Source organism: Pogona vitticeps, chromosome 4 (genome assembly GCF_051106095.1).
Source record: "Pogona vitticeps strain Pit_001003342236 chromosome 4, PviZW2.1, whole genome shotgun sequence".
In the NCBI taxonomy this organism is placed as follows: domain Eukaryota; kingdom Metazoa; phylum Chordata; class Lepidosauria; order Squamata; family Agamidae; genus Pogona; species Pogona vitticeps.
In genome coordinates, this window is record NC_135786.1 from 70129166 (window position 1) to 70145155 (window position 15990).

Genomic DNA, 15990 nt, shown 5'->3' on the forward strand with positions numbered 1-15990 from the left:
TCCACATTTTCCTGCTTATAAACTTGCCTTTTTTAAAAAAAAGCCCCTTTATTTTCATACATTAAGTTTTTTATCTAATATCTCTATTTTACCATGATCAAATGGACCTATGCATTATCTAGAGTTTGTAATCCAGAACACACATGAAAAACTATGAAATGTGGACTCTACACCAAAAAAGGAATGATTCATGGCTATAAACATGGTTCTGTCTAAGTACACTAACACATCTTCCTACTCTACTGAAATCAACTAATCTTTGGGTTAGCAAATCTTATATTCTAGTGTAGTTCCCATTTTCTGGAATGGAACTGTCCCAAAGGAAGTGGCCCAACACTTTCATTTGGTCTACTTCACAGAAGGAATTTTTATGGACATACATGAACTCTAATGTGCAGTTTGCCATTCACTCCACGAGTAGAAAGTTCTATGTATGTTTGCTTCCTTTACATACTTCAATCTTCTCCTTCCATTCCCTGTGCTGGGGGGCAGCCTTTATGTCCAGAGACACATGTATATACCTGACTGTACTCGGATCTCTTGTGGCAGGTATATTTATGAGGACACACTTGTAAGCCCTATCTCACAAATTATATACTAGACCAATGGGAAAACAAACCTGCTGGAAGATCTGTAGAAGACCATCATTGGTAATGCTGGGCATGCTACATGATAGCTAATATTTGGAAATATTCCAGAGGAATATGCAAGGCAAAGAAAATAGATTCCATTTAAAAACAAGTATGATCTTGCAATTATCACAGAACACAGCCCTTCAAAAGACTTACCTTTCTTTGCATTTATCCTGTTTGCTGCACACAAGAAAGTTATTGTTACAAGGTGTTTCAGAAGCACCTGCTGCATCCTTTGACACAGCACCGAAAAGACAAATGGACCTAGTGCTAGAAAGTAGCATAAGTTTATTCCATGTAGCCTATCTGAGAGGGGAAAAATAGCTGGAGGCCTGTCGAATTAATAATGAAATGAATAATTCATTGTTTGTTTGAATTGGTAACCTGATCTGTTCTTTGCTCCCTTCACTTGGTTTTAATGATCTGGATCAAATGTACCTAGGATTTACACTGTACCAGGTATCTTGTCAATACACTCTATTTGGAAGCCGTATTAATGGTTGGAATGTGGTGCATAGCAGAAGCAAGTCTGTGCTGACAATATGCCCTGAAGGGCTCATGAAAATAATTTAGTTCACCACGCAAGGTAGGGAACCAAATTAGGAATTTCAAATTTTGCATGGAAATGTGTCTGGGGAAAGCTTGGTTTTAAAATATGGAACTTGCTTGCTGCTGCAGCACAAATCTATCTGCTGGGAGAAGGAGGAGAAATTATGGGGTAGACTTTCAGACTGTAATGAGCCAAACTAGGAATAGCGACTCTTTTGCCCTGCAGATGTTTTTGAACTAAAATTCTCCCAGTTTTTTTATTATTGGTCATTGTGGGTTTGACTGAGGGTTATTGAAAGCTGAAAAATCCATAGAGACAATGATTCTACATCCCTGACCTAGCTGGCAGATACGATTTATTAAGGGTTTAAGTACTACGCAGTTCCCTAATTATTGTAAAGTAGTGTATGGTACTTCAGAACTGTTCATTGAGTCACTACTCAGAATGCTAGCACCAAGTATAGTTATAATGCACATTTTGAGTTTAATCCCTTCCAAAAAGCAGTCCTACGATTTACCATCTATACTGTGTCCTTTAGGGTGGCTGGGCAGGTAGAAATTTCACAAGCACAGAGCTAAAGTGATAGGGAAATTAAACCTTCACTTATCCAGGAGGCCAGAGGGCAAAGGTTGCCATATTCCAGTTCTTCAAATTTGGGCAGCAGCCTTGGCATGTTATGCCACTACGAAACAGCCTGCCTGAATGCAAAGGTCTTTGCCTGCTTGCAATATAGTAAAAATGGGGTCAGCCTGGCCTCCTGTGAAAGGGAGTTCCAGAGTCTGGGAGCAGCAATAGAGAAGGGCCCTCTCCTATTTTCCAACCAAACAGCCCTGTACTGGTGGTGGGAGGAAGACAATGGCCTTACCTAATGATCTTAACACCTGAACAGACTCAGAAAGGAAGCTGCAGTCTTTGAGATAGTTTGGGCCCAAGCCGTTTAAGGCTTTATAAGTTAAAAACAGTACTTTGAAATGGCCCAGCACATCTCTAAGATCTTGTGGGTGGCTTCAGTTATTGTCTTTGTTGGGAAATAACTTTATACAGTATTTACTTCTGGACTTATGGTGATATGCCTGGTTAAATCAACAGCAGGGTCAAAATAAATAGTTGGCTGGGTGATAACTTGTTTGGACAGTATAGAAAGACATTTTTTCAGTTAGGAACAGTCTCAATTAATACAGTATTTAACAATATTTAAGATCCTAATGGTGCAGCGGTTAAAAAACTGTGCTCACGACCCGGGGTTCAATCTCAGGTAGCCGGCTCAAGGTTGACTCAATCTTCTATCCTTCTGAGGTCGGTAAAATGAGTATCCAACTTCTGGGTGGGGGGCAATGTGTAGCCTGCATAATTAACTTGTAAACCGCCCACAAAGTGCTGTAAGCGCTATGGGACACAATGCATTAGTTTCAAAATTATTTATTTATTAAACTTATGTAAATAAATGAGGGTAACTACACACAGGGCAAGGGGTTAAAATCGGTTAGATTCTTTGGTGCTCAAGTTAACACTAACTAGATTTTCAATTAGACATAAGCCTGACAACATTTAAATTAAATTGCTTAAGGTCTGATCATCTAAAAACAAGTCTTAGGCTTACAGTGACTAGGTTTCCCTATAGATAATTTTCAAATTGTGCAACGTTCTTGTTTACTTCAAGTATGTACAGTAATGTACTTCAAGCAGATTGTGTTTCCCAGTCCCTTGGATACAAACTGTAGCACTTGTGAAAATTCTCTTCATTCCACCAGTATTAAAGGCATAAGAGCTTTCATCACTTTATGAGCTGAAAAAATGCCCATTGGCCCAATATATTTTTCAGCCTGAGGTAAAGGAAAAGATGGCAACCTTTCCTCAGTCTCCTTGCAGACATTGACTGGACTGCCCATGGTAATTTCCTGGAACACTGGCAAGGGAATAGGGCGGTATTCACCACGCGTGATGTGGCAGAACAGTTTGGGGAAGGCTGGGAGAATTGATAGCACACACAAATTTATTTTTCACCCAAAGGGAACTCCCAGAGAGTTCATGGGGAACACTTGGGAGGCTGCTACAACTGTCCCCCCCCCAGTACATGCAACTGGAGGCCATTTCCTTCTTCTGCCTAACGGCAAGGCAGTTCCTGAAGCCTGACCTCTGTTTTTACCTTCTTCCTTGCCTAAAAGCAAAACTGCTGTCCTGCCTCTCTCGTTACCTATGAATTCTGAGATACAACATGAAAGGAAGCTTAGAAATAAAATGCTTAGAGAGAGACTGAGAGTAAAAAATGTCACCTTCAAAGCAGCAGAAAAAGAAAGGTCCATCTCTAAATCTAAGGCGGTAAGACACATTGCATTTATTAATTAAGCTATAAGGATCGATACAAGAGACATTTCCTGTGGATTAATGACCAGCTGGGAGGAGCTGATGGGCCTGAGGTGCAGCTGAGGGCCATTAACACCAATCAGTCATCAATTCCCAGGAAATACCCAGTGCCAAGGTCACTAAGTGACTGGATTTATTTTATGGGTGATGATAACAATAACAATATTTAGTTCATTTCCTTCCATTCCTTCCGGAATGGAATGCTTTTCATTTTAGGCAGCTGAATAGATTCAAAGACATTCATATTCCTCAAATAAAGAGAAGATTCAATGAAATGGAAACAAATAGTTAAAAAAAGACATTGAAACCTCTCTGTCTCTCCAACATACACACAAAGCTGGTGGAGGTATAGAGAAGGTTTTCTTTTTCTATTGTAGCAAGAAATTATTTGTAAGAGCAGAACCCCATAGTGAATTAAAATTGCCAGTTTGCAAAACACTTAATAGGCATGCTAATTTATTCGAAGCATAGCTGATAGAGTAGCGTTCTAAGAACCAATTTTATGACCCATTGCACTAGTGAATAAATAGTTAAGATGGGATACAGTGGCCACTGTGTAGCTTGTGTCGCATAATAGATAAAGTCCTTGGCATGTGTTCATGAGAGTAAGTCTAATTGAACATAGTGAGATTTACTACCTTGTAAAGACGAAGATAGTCCTGTATGAGTGTAAGTTCCAAAGTCCTGGTTAAAACCTCTGTTTTTATTTGTAACTATTACATGTTTTCAGGGATCACCTAATAAACTCTTGCTGACAGAATTTTTTCCTATTTATCTGAGGATATATTTTTCCCAATTTTTCAGCTATCTCTTTTTTTAAAAATCAACTTATTTTACATGTATGCAATACTATGGGGGCATATATGATAAAGAAAATTATGGAATCAATGCAAACATTAACAGGAAGCAAAGCCTCAGATTCCAAATCATCATTATATACCCCAACAAAAGCAAAGCGGAGAATGTTTATCTACCCCTCCCTGTTATACCTGTAAGCACAAGTAAGAGTGCCGACAGCAATGATAGCCATTCTAGTACAAGATGCCCAATAAGCATGGCAATGTTAATCCAACACATTACACCATACAATGCCATGTGTATTTGGAGGTTTGTTATACTATTAGTTCTCTGTTGGATACAAGCAATTGGTGCACAACAAACTAAGTGAAGGTCATCTGAGCCAGTATTTTCTTTTTCACACCTAATATCCTTTATCAGATTTCTGCAAGGGCCACAACCAAGATGCGCTCATGCTTGTTTTTAAACGCTCATTTGTGTCTTTCCACCTCTCTACCAATTGTGTAAAAGACTCCAATCCAAAGTGTTTTGGATCAAAACCAATGCCTATTGTAAATACATTTTTATTTGCCATATAGTCAGTTTCTACATGAATCTGAGACCAAAATGAAAATTTCCATGGGAAAGAACGTTACCTATGTAGAAACACTCAAGGCTTCCATATATCCTCCAGTTGTGTGTTCTAATTTTATCAAGGGCATATACCATTGATATGTAATTTTAATTGCAGTCTCACATTTGCTGAGATATATTTAAATGGTTTCGGTTTCCATAAACCTGTCCAAGCATCCATGAGGTGAGGAGCCCTTGATCTGCCCCCAAGTGACTTTTAGACATGCATTTGTATAAGTGGTTGTATTTAACGGTTTTAAAAATTAAAGAGGCTCTGCCCTTCACTGTGGTAGAGTTGGAAGCCAGGAGTTGCTCAAAAGGTGTGAGTGGTCACAAGGCTTCTTCTTTAATTACTGTCTCCTCATCGATAGAATAAGGCATATAATCCGGCCAGTTTCCAATCTAAAAATTAAAGTCTCTTATTTTGGTGATAAAAGAATGTATGGAATATTATATGTGTGAGAAGAGAATCAACAAAGCTAATTATTTTGCCCTTTTGTCCATATAAATAGCAAGGCAGAAAGAAATGGGTTACTGAGTTTTTAACTCCTCCAGCATCCCCAGAGTGTCAATGACTCCAAGTGTAAAAGTGTGTTTTTGAGCTGTTAATGTTTCTGTTTTAATTGTAACCCTGTCTTTCTCCATCTTTGTTGTCTTAGGCATCCTTCAGTCTCGAGAGACTGTGGTAACATCCTCTGTATTGAGGACTTGGAACAGCATCTAGTGTAGCAGAAAAGGCCAATTCGAGAATGACAATCCCTTCCACACAGAGGACAAATCCAATCCAATGTCGTGCTCCCTGATTTTGCTGCTTCCGGGACTGCCTCTTTGCCTCGGCATGCTGGACAAGGGTCCCTTCCAATTGGGGTCAGATGTCAGGCTTTCCCATCTGTTGAGGTCCATTCCTAAGGCTTTCAGAACCCGCTTGCAGATATCCTTGTATCACAGCTGTGGTCTCCCTCTGGGGCGATTTCCCTGCACTAATTCTCCATACAGGAGATCTTTTGGAATCTGACCATCAGCCATTCTCACAACATGCCCAAGCCAACGTAGACGTTGCTGTTTCAGTAATGTATACATGCTGAAAATTCCTGCTCGATCTAGGACTACTCTATTTGGAACTTTGTCCTGCCAAGTGATACCAAAAATGCGTCGGAGACAACATATATGGAACATGTTCAGCTTCCTCTCCTGCCATGCACAAAGGGTCCAGGACTCACTGCAGTACAGGAGTGTGCTCAGGACACAGGCTCTATAGACCTGGATCTTGGTATATGCCATCAACATCTTATGCAGCCATACTCTCTTTGTGAGTCTAGAGAACATGGTAGCTGCTTTGCAAATGCGTTTATCCAGCTCAACATCTAGGGAGAGAGTGTCAGAGATTGTTGAGCCCAGGTACACAAAGTCATGAACAACCTCCAATTCTTGTGTGGAGATGGTAATAGAAGGAGGTGAGGCCTTTGTGAGATCTATGAAGGCCACAAAGAGTGGCTGTTGTTGTTTCCTACATTTCTCGTGCAACTGTCTGAGGGAGAATACCATGTCAGTGGTGAATCTATTAGCTCAGAATCCACACTGTGATTCTGGATAAACTGGACAGTTTATGTGTGGTCAGAGATGAAAAAATCATTGTATCTGGCAATACCTGAGATGCCTTCTCCACTTTTAGTAGTCAGTGTACAGGTAGCTTAGTGACTTAAGGATTCTGGATTTCTTGTTTAAAAAAATGGAATTGTTAATCATTTCCTGGCAATGCTGACCATATTTATGGGAAAGCAGGAAAGGAAGAATTAGATGAGGGAAAATTCATTTTGGAAGTGTATTTATCTTAATTGTAGCAGTCCTGTCAAGACAGGATATGCTTGATTTCATTCATTTGCTTAGATCTTCTTTGATTTGTATCTTTAACAATGCATAATTATTATCCTTTTTCAGTCAAGTGATTTATGCCTAAGTATTTAGTAAATATGGGGCTTGTATTTACACCTATTGAAGAACTAAGCATATTATTACATTGTAGGTGTGTGTTTACAAACAAAAAGTGCAATGTTTTGATTTAAAACTCGCCAGTTTTGCACCATATTCTCCATTATCCCCATTCCCTACAGCTGTTGTTCAGGTATTTTCCACTAACAGTTCCAGTGTGATGGCCAGTCAGAAGGGGAGACAGGAATCCTTTCTGATGAGTTCCTACTAGAGATGGATGAATAAAAAAAAAAGGCAATTTGTTTTGATCCGTTATTCTTCAAAGTTAACAAATTGACAAAAACGAATATACCAATATTCTTTGACTAATTGGTCCTTTGATTCATCTGCACTTTAAACAGCTATAACACTGTCCCCTGGTGACCTAGAGACACCAAATGTGCAGGGATGCTTCCTCAGACACCTTTCTACAACGCCTGAAAGTTTAGTGAACATTGGATCATGGACCCCTGAGATATATAGTCACAAAGAGAACACCCCCAGGAAAGCTCCCTCCAGGTACTTAGAGTCTCCAGAATCACAATGGAGCTTCCTGTGACTTTCTCCAACATGCTTGCCAACTTTGGTGAAGATTGGATATTGGACATCCGAGTTATTCACCCACAAATTTGGTTCCCCCAGGAGAGTTTACCACACGGTGCAGAAGCACATGGCATTGAGCCCCAGCAGAATGAGAGGTCCCTTTGGCAGAGGCATGCATGAGGCATCGAGTTTCTCTTCAGCTCAACACAACATTACATTTGCCAGTGAAGTAGAATTTGCCCTCAGGAGGACTGGAGGCAAGGAGGTATTTGGCAGGACAGCAGGCTTTTGGGCTCCGTTGGGCACTGAGGGAAAAGGCAGCAGGAAAGCAGGCTTTTTTGGCCCCATCGGAGCACTGAGGTAGTTGGCATCAGCAAAGTACCATGTCTTGCCCCATCAGGGTACTGACACAAAAGGCAGCAAAGCAGACTCTGGTCTTCTTCAGCAACATCAGATTTGCCTGGTAACTGAGGTTGCTTGCAACTTCCAACAGCACCAGCAGCACCATCAGATGAATGGTGCGGGGCTGTCAGAATCAGATCAGCTGCCCCGTGGATTAACCACTGTTAGTAGCAATCTGAAGCCGGGTGATGGGGCAATGGGGTGACGCCCGGACAGGCTTTGGGTGGGTCTGAGACAGGCCTAGGAAGCTCACCTGTCACAGTCACCAATGTCTAACTAAACTTGCTGACAACCTTCAAACAAACAAAGATGCTTGTTTAGAAATAGAAAGCTGGGGATTGCTTGCAACTTGGCTGCTGAGACCGCCCGGATATTAGAAAAATAGCCCTCAGAGGTTTTGGGGGGCTTAGACAGGCTGTCTCCTTGGCACGGGTTGAAAACCAGACAAGCTCTGCCATCTGAAGCCGGGCAATGGAGTGATGGGGTGATGCCTGGACAGGCTTTGGGTGGGGCAGAGCAGAAAGACCTTTTGGAACGTAGCCCAAGTGGAAGGAGCTGCAAGATTAGGAAATTGTTCAAATAGCCAGCAACATTGTTGACTTTTTGCCCCATCAGGCACTGAGGAAGTTCACAGCTGGAAAGCAGGTTTTTTTGGCCCCATCGGGGCACTGAGGCAAAAGGCAGCCGCAGGAGACTCTGGTCTTCTTCTTCTTCAGCAACATCACATTTGCCTGCAAAGTTACTTACGTTTGGCCCCAGGAGGCAACTGAGGCTGTCAAAGCAGCAGCAACAGCAGGAGAATAAGGTTCGACTGCAAGGTGCTACTAATGGTGGTTAATCAGGGTGGCCGCTGGGCTTCTCAAGCGGAAGATCAGCAGTTCGAATCCATGCAATGGGGTGACCTGAGCTCTTGTCCCTTGTTCCTGCTTCTGCTTACCTACTGAGTTAAACTGCTGCGGAGCCACTAGGCTTGTTGATTGGAAGGTCTGCCAACCTACTCAGGCAGTAGCCCGAGTGGACTTTGGAGCACCGTGTTGGCATGGGACAGCCGGACAGGCTTGGGGGGGGGGCAGAGGAAAAGGAAGAGGAAGAGGCAAAAGGAAGCAAAAGGAAAGAAGACTCTTGTCTTCTTCAGCACAAAGGAGGCAACTGAGGTTGCACAATTGCAGCAACATCAGCAGATGAATAAGGTCCAGGGTGCTACTAATGTAACGGCAGTTAATCCACGTGGCCGCTGTTGAGTTGAGCTCCCATAGTTTGTTCCAAGTTCTGCCTACCCACTGAGGCTGTAGAATAGCTAGGAAGCTGGAATGAACAGTCTGCCAGTTTTGGGTGGTCCTGAGACAGGCCCTCTTTCCCTGGACAGGCTTGAGGGGGGCTTGAGACAGGCCTGGTTGGTGCTTGGATACCCAGACAGGCTTGAAAGCAGACTCTTGCCTTCTTTGGGAACATCACATTTGCCTGCATAGTTAAGTTTGCCCCCAGGAGGCAACTGCGGTTGCACAACAACAGCAACAACAGATAAATAGGGTGGTGCTACTAACATAACGGTGGTTAATCCACAGGGCCGCTGGGCTTCTCGAGCGGAAAATCAAATCCATGCAATGGGGTAAGCTGAGCTCCCGTAGTTTGTTCCAGGTTCTGCCTACCTGAGGCAGTAGGAAGCTGGAATGAACAGCCAGGAATTAGGAATGAAGCCTGAGTGGACTTTGGAGCACTAAGCCCAAGGCAGCTGCAGACAGATGCAGGATTTGGGGCCAACATGGCCCAAGGAGGCTGGAATTGATGCCTGGTGAGGTGGGGAGGACGCCCACACAGGTTGCACATAGCAGCAACATAGACTGTGGCACTGCGGGTTAAACCGCTGAGCCACTGGGCTTGTCCATCAGAAAATCAGCACTACAGTTTGAATCCATGCAACAGGGTGAACTATGTCCCATTGCTTTTCACCCAGCTTCCGCCAGCCTTCTGGGGCAGTAGAGAAGGCTAGGAGGCCGGAATGAACAGGCATGAATAATTGGAATGAGGCCCAAGGAGGCTGGAATCATGAAATATGTATAAATATGCATTTCTGAGATTTTTTTCAGAATAAATGAATCAGCGGATACTGATCCTGGAGATAAGGAGGGACATGTCACACACAGCACATCTCAGGAGGAGGGAGCATATTGGTCAGGTTTGGGTGGGGCTGAACCTGGCCTTCCTGGCACGGGGACACCCAAGGCGGGTAGGGCACTGAAGTCAGCAAGCAGCATTTGAGAATCAAGCCTGAGGGAGTTGGAATGAGCACGCAGGCCTTTTGGAAATGGAAGGAGCTGCAGGACTCAGAAAGTTGTCACGTAGCCAGCAACATAGACTTTTGGAGTGGACCCATCGGGCACTGAGGAAGTTGGCAGCAAGGTAGACAGTGGTGCTGCAGGTTAAACTGCAGTGGTGCTGAGTCACTGGCCTTGTTATAGGTGCTGTTGTTGTTGTTGTTGCTGCTGTTGTTGTTGTCCATCTTGTTACGGGGGAATTCTGGACAGGCTTGGGGGGCAGAGCCCAGCTCTCGGGGAATCAGTAGCACCAACAGGAGAAAAGGGTCCAAGGTGCTACTAATGGCGGTTAATCCATGGGGTCATGGGGCTGTCGGAAAACAGGTGCTCTGCAATCTGAAGCCGGGCAATGGAGCGAAGGGGCGATGCCCAGACATGCTTTGGATGGGTCTGAGACAGGCCTAGGAAACCGACCTGTCACAGTCACTACTAATGTCTAACTAGACTTGCTGACAACCTTCAAACAAACAAAGATGCTCATTTAGAACTAGAAAGCTGGGGGGGGGGAGGTTTGTAACTTGGCTGCTGAAACCACCCATATATGATAAAGAAAGCCTTCAGAGGTTTTGAGGGGCCGAGACAGGCTGGCCCTCTTGGCATGTTCAGGATGCCAGAACCAGCTTTGGGTGTGCCAACTGCCAAGAGGCCTGGCTGGCCCTCTTGTCATGTTTGAGGGAGCCGGGACAGGCTCTGGGTGGGCCAAGAGAGGATTTAGGCTTGGATGCCTGGGTCTGCCCCAACCAAAGGCTGTCTGCATGTCACCCCATCACCATATCACCTGACTTCAGATTGCAGAGTTCATGTGGTTTAACCCGTGCTAGGCAGTTCTTCTCTCCTCCCAGTCAGGGAGGCAGAAGGTGGAACAAACAGCCCACTAGGACTACATAACCCAGCAGGCAGGCAGGCAAGCAGAAGTTGGAACAAACAGCACTCCAGGACTACGTCATCCAGCAGGCAGCCAGCAAGGCAGAAGGTGGAACAAACAGCCCGCCATGACTACGTAACCAAGCAGTCAGTCAGGGAGGCAGAAGTTGGAACAAACAGCCTGCTGGGACTACATAACCCAGCAGGCAGTCAGGGAGGCAGAATATGGAACAAACAGCCCACCAGGACTACGTCACCCAGCAGGCAGAAAGGCAAGCAGGCAGGTAGGAGTTCAACGGTTCTCAGCCTGCTGGTCTGACTTGATCCAGCAGGCAGGCAGCAGATACGACTTGGTTGGAACTTGGCCCGAGGAAGCTACTAGAATCGGTAGCTGGAGCTGGGGCAGGTTTACAGGCTGGTAGGCAAGTAGGCAGGTCTTTTTTTTCCTGGAGGACTGGAGGGTGGGCAGGCAGGCAGGCAGGCGGTATGTTAAGAGAGGGACTGTCATTGGAACCCACAGTAACGGGATCCAAATGCAAGCGGTGTGGTCGGAGTATGTCTCCAAGATGAGAAAACATGTGCTCGTTCTGGACGCTGATGGGAGGGGTGAAAAGGAAGTCCGTGGCCACATTGGACAATTCTGGCCATATGACTAGTTTCCTAGGGCCCAGTAATGGAGGGGGTCTGATTGGTGGGGCTGAGGGGGCTCAGCCAGATATTCCCGCACCATTATCTCTGCCAAATCCTCCTCAGCTAGCTGTCTTTCCTCTGAGGCAAATGACAAGGTCACCACAGAGCTCCAGTAATGTTGGTGGTGAATGGAGCCTTCACCAGGTGAAGTCCTTCCCTCTGGTTCGGGCAAACCACCCTGCCCCTCGTGGCCTGATGTTCCCATCACCCCACATAAGCATCGTGCCCCCAGCGCCCTGTGGACCTCAGTGGAGAGCTCCATTCTCCACTCCTCGAGGTCTGAGGTGTGTGCTGCCAAGCCCCCTTGATTCAAGGATCACACAGGCAGGCTACGTGGTAAGCTCTGTTGCTGTAGACAGGATGGAGTCGCTTCTGCACACCTGCCTGCAACCTCTTCACCAAAGCCCTGGTCCGTGGAAGGAGGGAGGATCCTGGTGCCAAAGCAGTCTCCAGGGACCGATTGAGGGCATGAATCAGGGGAATGACCTGCCCCAGGCTTGCTGTATAACCTCCCTCACAAGATGTCCATGGTTTCCAGGAAGGGCTTGAGCACCTCCACCATCTGGGAGAGGCTCAGCCAATCCATGGCACTGATGCCCACCTCTCTCCCCCTGGAGAGAATGGGTGTGGAGGACATGACGTCCTCCAAAACGACGTTCTGCTCCACCAGGCGGGACACCATGGTGTAGGTGGAGTTCCACCTGGTGGGCACGTCTGTCAGGAGAACGTGGGTCTCCTGACCCAACTCCTCCTGCCTCTCATGCAGCTGGTAGGCAGCTTTCAGGCTGTGGGAGAAGTGGCCCACCAGTTGGCGGCATTGCTCCAGGAGTGCCCGCGTCTCCCGGGTGCCTGCGTCCCACTCGGGCTTGATGTGGCTGCCCAGGCACCACAAGGTGTAATTTGTGTGCCATGCCTCAAAGCCCAACATATTCAACGCCGCCAACATGTTCCGCCCAGCATCTGTGACCATGTGGCCATGGGCCACGTCCCCCTCCAGTGTCCACTCCTGCAACACAGACAGGAACTTATCGGGAATGTTCCTCCCCGTTGCCTGAACTTCCATGTGCCACACCTGCAGCAGAACGGACCTGTAGCCTGGAGGCAGGACAAGGGCCTCTCCCTGCGGCCCTGTCACTGATGCCCTGCCACCCCTCCTCTGGCTGCCACCAGTGGGCTGTGAGCAAAAGGTAGCCATGCTGACCTCCGTTCCACAGGTCGGCTGTGAAGTGCATCTCGCGCCCCTGTAGCCGTGAAAAATAGTCACGGACCACCTCCCTCACAGAGTCATAGAGCGAAGGCAGTACTCTAGAACTGAGAGCTCTCCGTGAGGGGAGGTCATACCAGGGGGCAAAAAATGCAGCAGCCGGTGGAAGGCTTGGGATTCCACTGTGGACAGTGGAAGTCCGAGCAGGCTTTGCCCTTCGACTGCCGGCTGAGGATCATGGCAGACCCAACGGGTGCCACTTCGTGGATTGTGGCCTGCCTCATGCTCCTGGCCCCAGGAACCCCTGTGGCTGCCCTTTTGAAATGAGGTGCCTCCTCCTGCCTCCCTCCTGCCTCCCCTGGAGCTGCTCTTTTCCCTCTCCCAGACAGTGCAGACGAAGTGCCTTCCCTGGACAGGAGCCTTGGGGGTGGTGCCTCTCCAGAGGGCGGTGGAGGGCGGTGGAGGACAGATGCCTGGGGTCTGACCCCCTCCGGACCACCCCCAAGGCAGGTATTGCAGCATGCTAGCCATGGGTCATCGCTGAGCACTATGAAATGATCCCACATGCCCCCCCTGCCATGTTTGTGCAAACGAGGACCCACTACCTGCCCCTGACTGCTGTCCTGGGAAGAACTCTGTGTCCCTGGGGTGCTGCTGGTCTGCGAGGGGGGAACAGATGACTCTGGGGACAGGGGTGGGGGGACTGTGAAGCCTGCCCTGCCGTTACTGGTTCCAAATCAGACTGGGGATCTTCAGAAACAACCAGTAACTCCTCAGACTCCTCTAGGAAGAGGAGTGGCAGTTCTTTTGGCACCTCTGGAAGCTTTGCTTCCCTGCCTGCCTGCAAGGCCACCGGAGGAGGGACAGTGGCAGCACTGTTGGTTATTGCAGACGTGGTGGTCGTGATGATGGTGCTGCTACCTAGCCTGCGTAGCTTCACAGCCTTCTTCCACTTTGATTACCGCTGAAAAAATCCCTTCATTTTCTACTGCCTGCCTAACAAAACCAACTAAACAAATAAAGCAATGGTGATTGAGGAAGGAAACTAATGGAGAGTGTGTATAAATTTTATTTTTAGAATGATGGTGGTGTAATTATTTTACTAAAATGTGGCCTAAACAAAGTCCCCCCTCAGTATAATGTAATGAGGAAAATCCCCCCTCAACCCACTGTGGCAGAGAAGCCAAAAAAGTCCAAAAAGAACAGCCCTGCCAGCTAAGTCTCAGTCAGAGACAGCCCCTCCCCCCCCCCAAATAAGTATTTTGGGAAGAAAAAGGAATGATGAATCCAGCCACCCACCAAATTCCCTGAGAGACAGAAGCCTCTCTAAAATTCCGGTCACTGAAATGCTTTGTGAGCATCTAAAGGTAGAATTGCTGTTGGTTTTTTAGTATCATGTGCATAATGCATAATATTTAGAAGCCAGTGTACATAATCTGCTAATTATCTAGTAGGCCTGAAACCTACCTGGTCTTTATTTACACACTTTATAATGAAATTATTTAACTGTGTGACTAAAATAAAATGTCAATAATTTTACATTTTTGTTAATTAAAGATATAGATCTATAGAATTCCAGTTTCCACTCTTTTTTTTTGCTAGATTGATGAATTAGAATAATTTGTGCTTCAGCTCAAGATTCAGGGGCGTGGCCACCATTCATAATTTTATTAAATAGTTTAGTTAAAGGTTGGTGGTAATGTTTCTTAAATTTTAAAAGAGAATTTACCAGTAAGTTCATCGTAACCTGGCAATTTATTACTTTTTGGCATTTTAATTGTATTAACAACTTCTGAATTTAGTGTTTGATTAAATTTTTTCAGTAACTGCTGTAATGGAGTTTTATGCAAATATTTATTGGTTGTTGTGGGTTTTTTGGGCTCTTTGGCCGTGTTCTGAAGGTTGTTCTTCCTAACGTTTCACCAGTCTCTGTGGCTGGCATTTTCAGAGGACAGCACTCTGTGCTCTGGTGTAGTGGGCTTGGGAGTGGAGTATTTATGGCTGTGAGATGGGCTTTTGTCTTTTTCTGTAGATGGGTGATTAGTGTGTCTTGTTGTGGGTGCATTGTTGTGATAAAATGGAGAGATTATCTGTCACTGTGGTTGATGGGTGTCATTAGCTGGTCTTTTGTGTGTAGTGATCCCTTATGGCTGGATAGAGTTCGTTGACCTTTTACATGCTGTATTTTTGAGAGCTGGGAGCCAAGTTTTGTTGAGTTTCAAATTTTCCTCTTTTTTGTTGAAGTTCTGCTGGTGCTTGTGGATTTCAATGGCTTCCCTGTGCAGTCTGACGTAATGATTGCTGGTGTTGTCCAGTATTTCGGTATTTTGAAATAGAATTTCATGTCCAGTTTGTTTTAGGGCATGTTCAACTACTGCAGATTTTTCTGGATGTTTTAGTCTGAAGTGTCTCTCATGTTCTGTGATTCTGGTGTGGATGCTTCGTTTTTGGTTCCAATATATACTTGGCCACAACTGCAAGGTATCCGGTATATATACCCCTGTGTTGAATTAAACTTATTTCCAAGCTGTGATAAAAAGTGTCACTGAAGATGAAACTCCTGGGTCCTTTTCAAATCTTCTGTTAGGGCTCCATATTGTATGGGGTGCTGGCTGAGTAGCTTATTGAACTGGGTACCCTATATGTCATCTGAAAAAGCCTCAAGGCTTGTACATTTAAGCTATGACATGCTCTCTCAAGATCCTCTTTCAAGATGGGAAGGAAGAGATGCAGAGAGATCAGAAAAAAATGAACAAACTGGGTTAGTTCCAGGTTGATAGCACAGTTCCATCTATGTGACAATGAAGGGATACAACAATGCAGGTCTGAAGGCCTGTCAATAGCTTTGGGGTGTAGTGGATTCTGCCTTCGTGCAGGAACCTTGACTAGATGGTTTGGGGTTCTGTCTGTAAACTTGCCACACCACAGAGATGTCAGAATAGTTTGCAGTTTCTTTAGAATTTTGGTAGGGGAAAAATCATGTTGACCACATCCCACACAGGGATGGATAGAGTCACACTTATGCACTACTGGTGAGCTTCCCATAGA

At 45.6% G+C, this 15990-nt stretch overlaps 1 long non-coding RNA gene across 2 annotated transcripts in view; it reads left to right on the forward strand.

The window, feature by feature from the left end:
* Positions 1-7186, forward strand: part of LOC144589057 (uncharacterized) — a 40272-nt gene extending 33086 nt beyond the window's left edge. For both annotated transcript variants that reach the window (XR_013544936.1, XR_013544937.1), the window contains one exon: positions 5616-7186. This is a non-coding gene — a long non-coding RNA (uncharacterized LOC144589057). The remainder of the gene's footprint in view (positions 1-5615) is intronic.
* Positions 7187-15990: the final 8804 nt, after the last annotated feature.